The 15,406-nt window shown below is 49.4% G+C and overlaps 1 long non-coding RNA gene across 2 annotated transcripts in view; it reads left to right on the top strand.

Annotated features, from left to right (window-relative positions):
* Window positions 1-15,406, top strand: part of LOC134927824 (uncharacterized) — a 238,618-nt gene that overhangs the window by 73,648 nt on the left and 149,564 nt on the right. The gene's annotated exons all lie outside the window — the stretch shown is intronic.

The raw sequence follows: 15,406 nt of genomic DNA, 5'->3' as shown, positions 1-15,406 counted from the left end.
GTCTGGAGCGACTGCTGATGCTGACATCTGGTCCGGACTGAAGGACCTGCCAAAGATTACTGACATGTCGTCTACTGTCACTGCATATTATTCTCTCACCATTGAAAGAATGGTGGAGGATTATATGAGTGACCGTATCCAAGTAGGCACGTCAGACAGTCCGTACGTATACTGGCAGGAAAAAGAGGCAATTTGGAGGCCCTTGCACAAACTGGCTTTATTCTACCTAACTTGCCCTCCCTCCAGTGTGTACTCCGAAAGAGTGTTTAGTGCCGCCGCTCACCTTGTCAGCAATCGGCGTACGAGGTTACTTCCAGAAAATGTGGAGAAGATGATGTTCATTGAAATGAATTATAATCAATTCCTCCATGGAGACATTCACCAGCAGCAATTGCCTCCAGAAAGTACACGGGGACCTGAGATGGTGGATTCCAGTGGGGACGAATTAATAATCTGTGAGGAGGGGGATGTACACAGTGAAAGGGGTGATGAATCGGACGATGATGATGAGGTGGACATCTTGCCTCTGTAGAGCCAGTTTGTGCAAGGAGAGATTGCTTCTTTTTTGGTGGGGGCCCAAACCAACCAGTCATTTCAGTCACAGTCGTGTGGCAGACCCTGTCGCTGAAATGATGGGTTGGTTAAAGTGTGCATGTCCTGTTTATACAACATAAGGGTGGGTGGGAGGGCCCAAGGACAATTCCATCTTGCACCTCCTTTTTCTTTCATTTTTCTTTGCGTCATGTGCTGTTTGGGGAGTATTTTTTGGAAGGGCCATCCTGCGTGACACTGCAGTGCCACTCCTAGATGGGCCAGGTGTTTGTGTCGGCCACTAGGGTCGCTTAGCTTACTCACACAGCTACCTCATTGCGCCTCTTTTTTTCTTTGCGTCATGTGCTGTTTGGGGAGTATTTTTTGGAAGGGCCATCCTGCCTGACACTGCAGTGCCACTCCTAGATGGGCCAGGTGTTTGTGTCGGCCACTTGTGTCGCTTAGCTTAGCCATCCAGCGACCTCGGTGCAAATTTTAGGACTAAAAATAATATTGTGAGGTGTGAGGTGTTCAGAATAGACTGGAAATGAGTGGAAATTATGGTTATTGAGGTTAATAATACTATGGGATCAAAATGACCCCCAAATTCAATGATTTAAGCTGTTTTTTGGTTTTTTTGAAAAAAACACCCGAATCCAAAACACACCCGAATCCGACAAACAAAATTCGGTGAGATTTTGCCAAAACGCGTTCGAACCCAAAACACGGCCGCGGAACCGAACCCAAAACCAAAACACAAAACCCGAAAAATTTCCGGTGCACATCACTAGTTAGAAGAGACACTTATGACTACAGGAGACTGCTAATAGAAATTCTACCTAACTTGCCCTCCCTCCAGTGTGTACTCCGAAAGAGTGTTTAGTGCCACCGCTCACCTTGTCAGCAATCGGCGTACGAGGTTACTTCCAGAAAATGTGGAGAAGATGATGTTCATTGAAATGAATTATAATCAATTCCTCCATGGAGACATTCACCAGCAGCAATTACAGCCTCCAGAAAGTACACGGGGACCTGAGATGGTGGATTCCAGTGGGGACGAATTAATAATCTGTGAGGAGGGGGATGTACACAGTGAAAGGGGTGATGAATCGGACGATGATGATGAGGTGGACATCTTGCCTCTGTAGAGCCAGTTTGTGCAAGGAGAGATTGCTTCTTTTTTGGTAGGGGCCCAAACCAACCAGTCATTTCAGTCACAGTCGTGTGGCAGACCCTGTCGCTGAAATGATGGGTTGGTTAAAGTGTGCATGTCCTGTTTATACAACATAAGGGTGGGTGGGAGGGCCCAAGGACAATTCCATCTTGCACCTCCTTTTTCTTTCATTTTTCTTTGCGTCATGTGCTGTTTGGGGAGTATTTTTTGGAAGGGCCATCCTGCGTGACACTGCAGTGCCACTCCTAGATGGGCCAGGTGTTTGTGTCGGCCACTAGGATCGCTTAGCTTACTCACACAGCTACCTCATTGCGCCTCTTTTTTTCTTTGCGTCATGTGCTGTTTGGGGAGTATTTTTTGGAAGGGCCATCCTGCGTGACACTGCAGTGCCACTCCTAGATGGGCCAGGTGTTTGTGTCGGCCACTAGGGTCGCTTAGCTTACTCACACAGCTACCTCATTGCGCCTCTTTTTTTTCTTTGCGCCATGTGCTGTTTGGGGAGTATTTTTTGGAAGGGCCATCCTGCCTGACACTGCAGTGCCACTCCTAGATGGGCCAGGTGTTTGTGTCGGCCACTAGGGTCGCTTAGCTTAGTCGTCACACAGCTACCTCATTGCGCCTCTTTTTTTCTTTGCGTCATGTGCTGTTTTTGGAGTATTTTTTGGAAGGGCCATCCTGCCTGACACTGCAGTGCCACTCCTAGATGGGCCAGGTGTTTGTGTCGGCCACTAGGGTCGCTTAGCTTAGTCGTCACACAGCTACCTCATTGCGCCTCTTTTTTTCTTTGCGTCATGTGCTGTTTTTGGAGTATTTTTTGGAAGGGCCATCCTGCGTGACACTGCAGTGCTACTCCTAGATGGGCCAGGTGTTTGTGTCGGCCACTAGGGTCGCTTAGCTTACTCACACAGCTACCTCATTGCGCCTCTTTTTTTCTTTGCGTCATGTGCTATTTGGGGAGTATTTTTTGGAAGGGCCATCCTGCGTGACACTGCAGTGCCACTCCTAGATGGGCCAGGTGTTTGTGTCGGCCACTAGGGTCGCTTAGCTTAGTCGTCACACAGCTACCTCATTGCGCCTCTTTTTTTCTTTGCGTCATGTGCTGTTTTTGGAGTATTTTTTGGAAGGGCCATCCTGCGTGACACTGCAGTGACACTCCTAGATGGGCCACGTGTTTGTGTCGGCCACTAGGGTCGCTTAGCTTACTCACACAGCTACCTCATTGCGCCTCTTTTTTTCTTTGCGTCATGTGCTGTTTGGGGAGTATTTTTTGGAAGGGCCATCCTGCGTGACACTGCAGTGCCACTCCTAGATGGGCCAGGTGTTTGTGTCGGCCACTAGGGTCGCTTAGCTTAGTCGTCACACAGCTACCTCATTGCGCCTCTTTTTTTCTTTGCGTCATGTGCTGTTTTTGGAGTATTTTTTGGAAGGGCCATCCTGCGTGACACTGCAGTGCCACTCCTAGATGGGCCAGGTGTTTGTGTCGGCCACTAGGGTCGCTTAGCTTACTCACACAGCTACCTCACTGCGCCTCTTTTTTTCTTTGCGTCATGTGCTGTTTGGGGAGTATTTTTTGGAAGGGCCATCCTGCCTGACACTGCAGTGCCACTCCTAGATGGGCCAGGTGTTTGTGTCGGCCACTTGTGTCGCTTAGCTTAGCCATCCAGCGACCTCGGTGCAAATTTTAGGACTAAAAATAATATTGTGAGGTGTGAGGTGTTCAGAATAGACTGGAAATGAGTGTAAATTATGGTTATTGAGGTTAATAATACTATGGGATCAAAATGACCCCCAAATTCAATTATTTAAGCTGTTTTTTGGGTTTTTTGAAAAAAACACCCGAATCCAAAACACACCCGAATCCGCCAAAAAAAATTCGGTGAGATTTTGCCAAAACGCGTTCGAACCCAAAACACGGCCGCGGAACCGAACCCAAAACCAAAACACAAAACCAGAAAAAATTTCGGTGCACATCACTAGTTAGAAGAGACACTTATGACTACAGGAGACTGCTAATAGAAATTCTACCTAACTTGCCCTCCCTCCAGTGTGTACTCCGAAAGAGTGTTTAGTGCCACCGCTCACCTTGTCAGCAATCGGCGTACGAGGTTACTTCCAGAAAATGTGGAGAAGATGATGTTCATTGAAATGAATTATAATCAATTCCTCCATGGAGACATTCACCAGCAGCAATTGCCTCCAGAAAGTACACGGGGACCTGAGATGGTGGATTCCAGTGGGGACGAATTAATAATCTGTGAGGAGGGGGATGTACACAGTGAAAGGGGTGATGAATCGGACGATGATGATGAGGTGGACATCTTGCCTCTGTAGAGCCAGTTTGTGCAAGGAGAGATTGCTTCTTTTTTGGTGGGGGCCCAAACCAACCAGTCATTTCAGTCACAGTCGTGTGGCAGACCCTGTCGCTGAAATGATGGGTTGGTTAAAGTGTGCATGTCCTGTTTATACAACATAAGGGTGGGTGGGAGGGCCCAAGGACAATTCCATCTTGCACCTCCTTTTTCTTTCATTTTTCTTTGCGTCATGTGCTGTTTGGGGAGTATTTTTTGGAAGGGCCATCCTGCGTGACACTGCAGTGCCACTCCTAGATGGGCCAGGTGTTTGTGTCGGCCACTAGGGTCGCTTAGCTTACTCACACAGCTACCTCATTGCGCCTCTTTTTTTCTTTGCGTCATGTGCTGTTTGGGGAGTATTTTTTGGAAGGGCCATCCTGCGTGACACTGCAGTGCCACTCCTAGATGGGCCAGGTGTTTGTGTCGGCCACTAGGGTCGCTTAGCTTACTCACACAGCTACCTCATTGCGCCTCTTTTTTTCTTTGCGTCATGTGCTGTTTGGGGAGTATTTTTTGGAAGGGCCATCCTGCCTGACACTGCAGTGCTACTCCTAGATGGGCCAGGTGTTTGTGTCGGCCACTAGGGTCGCTTAGCTTAGTCGTCACACAGCTACCTCATTGCGCCTCTTTTTTTCTTTGCGTCATGTGCTGTTTTTGGAGTATTTTTTGGAAGGGCCATCCTGCGTGACACTGCAGTGCCACTCCTAGATGGGCCAGGTGTTTGTGTCGGCCACTAGGGTCGCTTAGCTTAGTCGTCACACAGCTACCTCATTGCGCCTCTTTTTTTCTTTGCGTCATGTGCTGTTTTTGGAGTATTTTTTGGAAGGGCCATCCTGCGTGACACTGCAGTGCTACTCCTAGATGGGCCAGGTGTTTGTGTCGGCCACTAGGGTCGCTTAGCTTACTCACACAGCTACCTCATTGCGCCTCTTTTTTTCTTTGCGTCATGTGCTGTTTGGGGAGTATTTTTTGGAAGGGCCATCCTGCGTGACACTGCAGTGCCACTCCTAGATGGGCCAGGTGTTTGTGTCGGCCACTAGGGTCGCTTAGCTTAGTCGTCACACAGCTACCTCATTGCGCCTCTTTTTTTCTTTGCGTCATGTGCTGTTTGGGGAGTATTTTTTGGAAGGGCCATCCTGCCTGACACTGCAGTGCCACTCCTAGATGGGCCAGGTGTTTGTGTCGGCCACTTGTGTCGCTTAGCTTAGCCATCCAGCGACCTCGGTGCAAATTTTAGGACTAAAAATAATATTGTGAGGTGTGAGGTGTTCAGAATAGACTGGAAATGAGTGTAAATTATGGTTATTGAGGTTAATAATACTATGGGATCAAAATGACCCCCAAATTCAATTATTTAAGCTGTTTTTTGGGTTTTTTGAAAAAAACACCCGAATCCAAAACACACCCGAATCCGCCAAAAAAAATTCGGTGAGATTTTGCCAAAACGCGTTCGAACCCAAAACACGGCCGCGGAACCGAACCCAAAACCAAAACACAAAACCAGAAAAAATTTCGGTGCACATCACTAGTTAGAAGAGACACTTATGACTACAGGAGACTGCTAATAGAAATTCTACCTAACTTGCCCTCCCTCCAGTGTGTACTCCGAAAGAGTGTTTAGTGCCACCGCTCACCTTGTCAGCAATCGGCGTACGAGGTTACTTCCAGAAAATGTGGAGAAGATGATGTTCATTGAAATGAATTATAATCAATTCCTCCATGGAGACATTCACCAGCAGCAATTGCCTCCAGAAAGTACACGGGGACCTGAGATGGTGGATTCCAGTGGGGACGAATTAATAATCTGTGAGGAGGGGGATGTACACAGTGAAAGGGGTGATGAATCGGACGATGATGATGAGGTGGACATCTTGCCTCTGTAGAGCCAGTTTGTGCAAGGAGAGATTGCTTCTTTTTTGGTGGGGGCCCAAACCAACCAGTCATTTCAGTCACAGTCGTGTGGCAGACCCTGTCGCTGAAATGATGGGTTGGTTAAAGTGTGCATGTCCTGTTTATACAACATAAGGGTGGGTGGGAGGGCCCAAGGACAATTCCATCTTGCACCTCCTTTTTCTTTCATTTTTCTTTGCGTCATGTGCTGTTTGGGGAGTATTTTTTGGAAGGGCCATCCTGCGTGACACTGCAGTGCCACTCCTAGATGGGCCAGGTGTTTGTGTCGGCCACTAGGGTCGCTTAGCTTACTCACACAGCTACCTCATTGCGCCTCTTTTTTTCTTTGCGTCATGTGCTGTTTGGGGAGTATTTTTTGGAAGGGCCATCCTGCGTGACACTGCAGTGCCACTCCTAGATTGGCCAGGTGTTTGTGTCGGCCACTAGGGTCGCTTAGCTTACTCACACAGCTACCTCATTGCGCCTCTTTTTTTCTTTGCGTCATGTGCTGTTTGGGGAGTATTTTTTGGAAGGGCCATCCTGCCTGACACTGCAGTGCTACTCCTAGATGGGCCAGGTGTTTGTGTCGGCCACTAGGGTCGCTTAGCTTAGTCGTCACACAGCTACCTCATTGCGCCTCTTTTTTTCTTTGCGTCATGTGCTGTTTTTGGAGTATTTTTTGGAAGGGCCATCCTGCGTGACACTGCAGTGCCACTCCTAGATGGGCCAGGTGTTTGTGTCGGCCACTAGGGTCGCTTAGCTTAGTCGTCACACAGCTACCTCATTGCGCCTCTTTTTTTCTTTGCGTCATGTGCTGTTTTTGGAGTATTTTTTGGAAGGGCCATCCTGCGTGACACTGCAGTGCTACTCCTAGATGGGCCAGGTGTTTGTGTCGGCCACTAGGGTCGCTTAGCTTACTCACACAGCTACCTCATTGCGCCTCTTTTTTTCTTTGCGTCATGTGCTGTTTGGGGAGTATTTTTTGGAAGGGCCATCCTGCGTGACACTGCAGTGCCACTCCTAGATGGGCCAGGTGTTTGTGTCGGCCACTAGGGTCGCTTAGCTTAGTCGTCACACAGCTACCTCATTGCGCCTCTTTTTTTCTTTGCGTCATGTGCTGTTTGGGGAGTATTTTTTGGAAGGGCCATCCTGCCTGACACTGCAGTGCCACTCCTAGATGGGCCAGGTGTTTGTGTCGGCCACTTGTGTCGCTTAGCTTAGCCATCCAGCGACCTCGGTGCAAATTTTAGGACTAAAAATAATATTGTGAGGTGTGAGGTGTTCAGAATAGACTGGAAATGAGTGTAAATTATGGTTATTGAGGTTAATAATACTATGGGATCAAAATGACCCCCAAATTCAATGATTTAAGCTGTTTTTTGGGTTTTTTGAAAAAAACACCCGAATCCAAAACACACCCGAATCCGACAAAAAAAATTCGGTGAGATTTTGCCAAAACGCGTTCGAACCCAAAACACGGCCGCGGAACCGAACCCAAAACCAAAACACAAAACCAGAAAAAATTCCGGTGCACATCACTAGTTAGAAGAGACACTTATGACTACAGGAGACTGCTAATAGAAATTCTACCTAACTTGCCCTCCCTCCAGTGTGTACTCCGAAAGAGTGTTTAGTGCCACCGCTCACCTTGTCAGCAATCGGCGTACGAGGTTACTTCCAGAAAATGTGGAGAAGATGATGTTCATTGAAATGAATTATAATCAATTCCTCCATGGAGACATTCACCAGCAGCAATTGCCTCCAGAAAGTACACGGGGACCTGAGATGGTGGATTCCAGTGGGGACGAATTAATAATCTGTGAGGAGGGGGATGTACACAGTGAAAGGGGTGATGAATCGGACGATGATGATGAGGTGGACATCTTGCCTCTGTAGAGCCAGTTTGTGCAAGGAGAGATTGCTTCTTTTTTGGTGGGGGCCCAAACCAACCAGTCATTTCAGTCACAGTCGTGTGGCAGACCCTGTCGCTGAAATGATGGGTTGGTTAAAGTGTGCATGTCCTGTTTATACAACATAAGGGTGGGTGGGAGGGCCCAAGGACAATTCCATCTTGCACCTCCTTTTTCTTTCATTTTTCTTTGCGTCATGTGCTGTTTGGGGAGTATTTTTTGGAAGGGCCATCCTGCGTGACACTGCAGTGCCACTCCTAGATGGGCCAGGTGTTTGTGTCGGCCACTAGGGTCGCTTAGCTTACTCACACAGCTACCTCATTGCGCCTCTTTTTTTCTTTGCGTCATGTGCTGTTTGGGGAGTATTTTTTGGAAGGGCCATCCTGCGTGACACTGCAGTGCCACTCCTAGATGGGCCTGGTCAGACGTGTGTGTTGTGAGCTCCTGAGTTCCACTCGAGTGTCGGATTACACCCAAGATCCCTGGAGCCCTTCCCAGCTGGGATGGAGCCTCCCAGGGGTAAGGAGAAGCAGTTTCCCCCGGTTATGGAGCCTGACCCAGGGGAACCTATACTATGCAAAGGCTCTGGTGCTGGGGATTCAAGTCCAGTGTCCCAGTCTGCTGTAAAATCATCCTGCATGCAGTCTGCTATGGAGGTCACTGTGGAAATCCCCAGCAGTGTGTCTAAAGCCTGTGGTTTAACTGCAATTACTGACCTATCTACAACAGCTGGTTTATCTACACCAGTGTTCCCTGATCCTGCAAAGACTTCTGTAAAATCATCCTGCATGCAGTCTGCTATGGAGGTCACTGTGGAAATCCCCAGCAGTGTGTCTAAAGCCTGTGGTTTAACTGCAATTACTGACCTATCTACAACAGCTGGTTTATCTACACCAGTGTTCCCTGATCCTGCAAAGACTGCTTCTAGTTTGCCTACTAGTGGATCCCCTGCTACATCTGTTAATGGCCAGAGCATGGAATCTTGGCCCTCATTCCGAGTTGTTCGCTCGGAGTTTTTCATCGCATCGCAGTGAGAATTCTCATAGTGCGCATGCGCAATGTTCGCACTGCGACTGCGCCAAGTAACTTTGCTATGAAGAAAGTAAGTTTACTCACGGCTTTTTCTTCGCTCCGACGTTCGCATTGTGATTGACAGGAAATGGGTGTTACTGGGCGGATGCACGGCGTTTTAGGGGCGTGTGGCTGGAAACGCTACCGTTTCCGGAAAAAACGCAGGAGTGGCCGTGGAAACGGTGGGTGTGCCTGGGCGAACGCTGGGTGTGTTTATGACGTCAGCCAGGAACGAAAAGCACTGAACTGATCGCACAGGCAGAGTAAGTCTGAAGCTACTCAAAAACTGCTAACTCGTTTGTGATCGCAATATTGCGCATACATCGGTCGCACATTTAAGAAGCTAAGATTCACTCCCAGTAGGCGGCGGCTTAGCGTGTGTAACTCTGCTACATTCGCCTTGCGAGCGAACAACTCGGAATGAGGGCCCTTATGTGGAGCCGCTGCATAGTACCGGGGGCTGTGCTCCCTTTTCAGCGGGTGCTAGCGGCAGAGTCCGGTGGTCAGGAGAGCCGGTAAAGACCTTAATAGGCAGCCCTGAGCTCCCCCCTGCAAGTGCTGTGAATGGCGTTGAGACCCGGCGTCTGGAAGTGAAGCAGCTGGAAGGAGAGTTTTCTGCCGCTGGAGCCCCTGCTGACGCGACGGTGAAGAGGTTAGTAAGTCAGGCCGTCGGCGGGTTCCATGCATGTTATCGTCGCTCTGTATATGCAGGGGCTGGTATAGTGGCCCCTGGGTCTGCGGCACCAGTGTGCACTGCTGCCAGCCTTAATGTAAAAAATCAAAAGGAGGTGGAGGAGGTTTTGGATGGTGATAAGGACAATCAGGGAATAAAGCCCCATGCTAGTAATGTTCCATCCATGCCAACAGGTGTTACTAAAGTGGTTCCCCCCATGTTAAGTTTGGCTGCCAATAAATCAGTGACAATGATTAAGGAAGGTGACGTTCAAGTGGCGCCTATTTCTACATCTGCTGTGCTTAAAAAAATCCTGTGTGCCCAACTGGTGATGAGACATCTATGATTAAGGAAAAAGTGACTGGGGGCTCGGTTGCTGTGAAAATTGAGGGGTGTCTAGTGAAGATGACCCCCTGTACAGTGAATTTAAGTCCCCCAGTTTCCGTGCCATCTGGATCTGCTTTGTTGGTGTGTGAGGGAAAGTCAGTGGCTGCTACCGATGCTACCGTGGGACCGGTGACCAGGTCCAGAGCTGTTAAACCTGTGGTAGCCCCTGCAAAGTTTATTGTGGGTAGCTCAGGGATCGGTGATGTCAAGAAATTAGCCACTGTGGCCTCTGTGTCAAAAACAAAGAAGCCGGGGCTGAAGTGTGATGTCTTGGTGGAGTCAGGATCGTTGCTTGATGTGGTATCCTCTGACACCGAACAAACGCAAGCACAACTCTCATCCGCTGCAATTGGGGGTAATCTCCCTGCGACAATTAAGTTGGAGTGTAGGGCGGCTGGTGCCCGGAGTGTATCCTCTGACCTGCCTGTGGAGGTCCAGGACAAAGTGACAGAGCAGTCTGTCTGTGAGACGGGTTTGTCGTCTGGCGACTCCCAATCTTCTTGTGGGACTAGCATGGCAATTATCGATGAGGATACTAAGGAGATGGAGATGCAGGACTTTGCTAGCACTGGTGAATCAAGTATTGACATTGCTGAGTTGAAAATGTTAGTTGTTAAGAAGGGGATTTTGATTGCGGAGAAGAAGAGGAGGAGGAACACTTGTCCAAAATGGGAAAGGGAGAGGATGGAGGGGGACATACGCAGGTTGGAGCTTGAATGTATATGTTTGGAGGCCAGGATGCTAGCACTTCAGAAAGAGCTGGAGGAAGAGGAGAAAATTGAGTGTGAGCCAAGTGGATCGACCGTGCCTGAGGAAGAGGATCCAAGGTGTGATGGTGGTGCTTCTGCTGGTGAAGATGCTGTGGATTCTGCGATGGATCAGGGCCTGGAGTGTAATGTTGCTATGGTGGAGGAGGCGTCTCCTCTTTTGATTGTGGATGGTGGTCTGGGAGGTGTCGCTGTTCAGACTCGTGTTGCTTGCTCGGGGTCGACCTCCCAAGATCTGGCCTCCTCTGCTGGGAAGCAGGTTGCGTCCATGGTGGGTCCGGCGCGTGCCGGTGAGATGGCTGAGGCGAGTCTCCCCAATCTGCCTACGGGTGGTGGCGTTAGCAAGCCAAGCATGGTGGCAGGGGTGAGTGGTGCCAAAGACGCCACTGGCACTAATGTTGATGGTGTCACTTGCTCTAAGGCTAGGGCTAAAACAAAACATGTTGCCGAGACTGGTGTTAAGAGTGTGTCGGTGGGTCCAGTGTCATCGTGTGGACTTGCCCAAGGTCTTCCGGCGTTAAGGAAAGAAGATTTATCTGCAGAGGAGCGGGCTATTGTTGATGGTCTATATGGTAGCTTGGGCGTACCTGTGAGATCCTTTCCAGCTATATCCGTTATTAGAACCTCTTTGGCCAATAAAAATGCTAGTTCTGTATCTGTTGGGCAGGGTGCGGGGCGGGGTAATGTTGTGGGCTCTGTTGGGCAGGCCTCGCCTCAGGTAGTTCCTAAGCCGGGCTTGTCCTCTTATGCGGGTGCTGTCTCAAGTGGCAATAGGATTGTTGCTCCAAAGGTGTTTTCGGCTTCTGATCAGGCTGGTAAGCGTCGCAACGTGGTTTCAATTAAGTGGATAGGGGTTGAGGAACCCCCTTCTAAAGGGGATTTCCTGGAAATGGTGTTCTCATTGGGTTTCCATGCCCCTGATCTTTTTGCTTGCATCCACCCTGTAAAAGACCCCTGACTACGACCTTAGTTTCATATCTTATCAAGGGCTGCGGGTGTTCTGGGAACAGTGGGAGCTAAAGAAGGGGTGTGAGCCGTATTGTCGCTATAAAGCGGCGGCTGTTACTCGCCAGGATAGAGTTCGTGCAACTGTATTGGTCAGGAATGAATCCCTCCCTGCTGCAGATATTGGCTATTGGTTAAGTCGATAATGCGACATCTTGTCTCCTCTGGTGAAGATTGATTTCACGAAAGGTGTGTGGGGTGGAGCCTGGTCGGCTGTGATCAGGCTTAGGCATAATGGTCAGGTGCCTTGCCATGTTCCCTCTGCTGCTTTCATTGGGAGAGACAAAATCCAATGTTTTTATCCTGGTCAACCTAGACAGTGTCACCGCTGCGGAGACTTTCGTCACCTAAGCAGTGACTGTACTGTCCTGAAATGTGCCCTCTGTGGTAAAACTGGGCACGTGGCGAGGGATTGTGGCAACGTAACCTGCAACCTTTGTGGGTGCGAAGGACATCCTTATAGTAGGTGCCCCAAGGCCTCCCATAACCTTGAGGTTATGGGGGAAGAGCTAGAGAGGGAAATGGGTCGTCTTTTTGAGGAGGAGCGACGGGAGGTTGTAGAAAAGCAAGTGGTGAGGGCGGTGGTAGAGAAGAACAGTGTGGTGAGGAAGGTGCCTGCTGAGGTGGATAAAGATGGCTTTCAGGTGGTTGAATCTAAGTCAAGGAAAAGGTTGGCCAAAAGAAGGGATTCAGACCCTGGTATTTTTTGTGTTAATAGATTTCAGTTTAACTCTGAGGAAGAGTCTGAGGTGGAGGACAGTGATATCGTCTTATCTGAAGGGCAGCTTGTCCAGATCCCAAAAGATAAACCCAAGAAACAAAGAAGGAGGTCCTCTGTGAAGAGTTCCTTTGGGGAAGTAGCGTCCGTGGTGGAGGGGAAGGGGTGTAGGAGGAGTGAAAGGAGGAGACGAAGTAATGAGGTTGATAGTTCTGGTCATGTGTCTTCAAAAGTTAGATCGGTGGTAACATCAGACACTGATGGGAAACCTCAGAGTTCAGTCGGGGAAGATGTGGGGGACTTTTCCTTCATGCCTTCCTGTACCCCTCAAGTCCTTTCCTCATTGCCCCAGGTTCTCGTGGATCCTCCTCCTGTCCCTGTGGACCCTAGGCCCTTTCCCGCTTCTCCAGGAGAGGAGCCTCCTGATCCGGGTCCTCCTCATGATGATTTGGGCCAAGATATTTCTGCTGTTTTGGGGGAGGCTCTGGGCATGGACCTCTCTGTCTCTCCCACTGCAGGTGAGAGTGATACTGAGGAGGTGTTTGTTGGGGAGGATGATCCTCTTCCCTTGGGGACTAGTTTTAAAAGGTATGGCTCCGATGAGGAGTCAAGTAGGCAAGCAAAGAGAAAGTGATTGGGTCCTACCTTACAATCCAATGAAACATGGATCCCCAGCCTATACGATGTGCCACAATTAATGTGGCTTCCGTTTTGTCCGAATGTGCTCGTTTTATGGCCTTTGATTTTTTCAGCACAATTGAGGCTGATTTTTTATTTTTGCAGGAGACCAGGATTGGTGATCTGGCGGTTCTTCATAGAGCAAAGCGTGAATGGAGGCGTGGACCGTCTTTCTGGTCTCTTGCGGCCGAGCCGTACGGTGGGGTGGCGGTGCTTTTTACCGGTATGGTAACCGTGCACAGGATTGTAGAGTTACAGGTAAGTAGGTGTATGGTTTTGGATATCAACTTGAAGGGACAGAACCTACGGCTAATTAACATCTATGGGCCCCAGTCCCCAAGGGACAGGAGATGTCTCTTCACGGAGATAAAACCGTTTCTTTTTTCAGCCCGGCAGATTGTCTTTGGTGGCGATTTTAACGCTATCACTAGGCCAAAAGACAGGGGGGGGGCACAAAGACAACCCTGGGTCATGATTCCAATTTTTTAGCTAGCATGACTAGGGAGGCTGGTCTGGTGGATGTGCACGTTCGCCATTTTCCAGACCTCACGGGTTACACCTTCTATTGTGGTAGTCGTAGGTCTAGGATAGATAGGTTTTTTGTTAAGGAGTCCGCGAAAACTTTGCCTCCTGTGGTGAAGCTAGTAGAGTTCTCCGATCACTGTATTCTGAGTTTTGCTTTGAATGCTTCGGAAACCCCTCAGAAAGGGCGGGGTCTATGGAGGCTGAATTCGGGGCTCCTGAAGGAGGAGATGGTGAGACAGTCCTTTAGAGATTTCTTTCAACTACAAGAGACTCTTTTGGAGGCAGGTTGGAGTAGATCCGAGTGGTGGGAGGAGTGTAAAAAGCGAACTCGGGGGTTTTTCCGTAGGCTGGTAGCCCGGAAAAACTTGATAAAACAAAATGCCTACTATGACTTGCGAAGGAAACTTGATTTCTTGATCTCTGAGCGTGGAGATAGTGGGGAGAACTCTCGGGTGAAGGCTCGGTTGAGGGAATATCAATACAGTCGCATGGCTTCCTTGATTTTGGAGAGGGATTATGGAGCTTACCACTCACCTGATCCCTGTCAGAATTGTAGAAAGTCGGTTGATCTGAAGGAGGTGCGGGGTTTGGTTGATTCTCTGGGTGTCCTTCGTGAGGATAGGGAGGGCATTCTGGGCGTCATCAGATCCTACTACTCCGATCTTTTGTCCGAGCAGCCACTCATCAGAGAGAGGATGGAAAGGTTTCTTATGGAGACACCTGGGCTCGGGGGCCTTGATGCCTCTTTTGACTCTTTGGGAAGTGATGTGACGGCGGAGGAGATCAGGAAGGCCATAGACGGTTTGTCTATAAAGAAATCTCCGGGCCCGGATGGCTTAACATCTGAATTTTTTAAGGCATTTTCGGACCTCTTGGTTCCTCATCTTGTGGAGGTTTTTAATGAGAGCCTGGCTGAGGGTTTGCTCCCTCCCTCCATGAGGTTGTCCGCCCTCATATTATTGTCCAAAGGTAAGGATCCATCTCGTGTTGAGAACTGGCGCCCCATCGCTCTTCTCAATACAGACAGGAAGATTTTGGCAAAGGTGCTCTTCAATAGGCTGATGGAAGTTTCCGGGCTGTTGCTTTCTTCTTCTCAGCATGGTACCGTGAAAGGCCGTAGCACCTTTAGTGCTGTCCTTGGCGTCCGGGAGGCTGTGGAGCGGTGTCGTGCTGAGAAGTGGGGAAAGTACTTGCTGGCATTGGATCAGTCTAAGGCTTTCGATAGAGTCAATCATGAGTACCTGTGGGCCTTGCTTGAAAGGTATGGACTTCCAGTGAGGGTGGTGGATTGGCTTCGCGTTATTTATAATCAGTCCGAGAGTTTCCCGCTTGTCAATGGTTGGGTAGGTCCTGCCTTCGCGGTCAACTCCGGTGTCCGTCAGGGTTGTCCCTTGAGCTCCCTTCTGTATGTGTTCGCAATCGACCCTTTCGTCAGGAGGGTTGAAAGTGGTGCACTCGAGGGGGTGCAATTGGGGCCGGAGTGTCTGCTGAAGGTGGTGGCCTATGCAGATGACGTCACGATTGTCGTGTCGTCTACGACTGAGGCACGTGATGTGGAACACCTTATCTGCGAGTACTCTGGGGCCTCGTGCTCCATGATAAACCAAGACAAATGTGAAGCTTTCTGGATGGGGGAGGAAGGTGAGGAGTTCAGCCTTCCGGACAGCCTTCCCCGGGCCAATTCGTCAATCAAAATCTTAGGGATTTGGTTTAGTCGTGGTGATTA

The sequence above is a fragment of the Pseudophryne corroboree genome, chromosome 1 (assembly GCF_028390025.1).
Source record: "Pseudophryne corroboree isolate aPseCor3 chromosome 1, aPseCor3.hap2, whole genome shotgun sequence".
NCBI lineage: Eukaryota > Metazoa > Chordata > Amphibia > Anura > Myobatrachidae > Pseudophryne > Pseudophryne corroboree.
The sequence above is the reverse complement of the archived record's forward strand: the minus strand, read 5'-3'. Positions and strand labels throughout refer to the sequence as shown.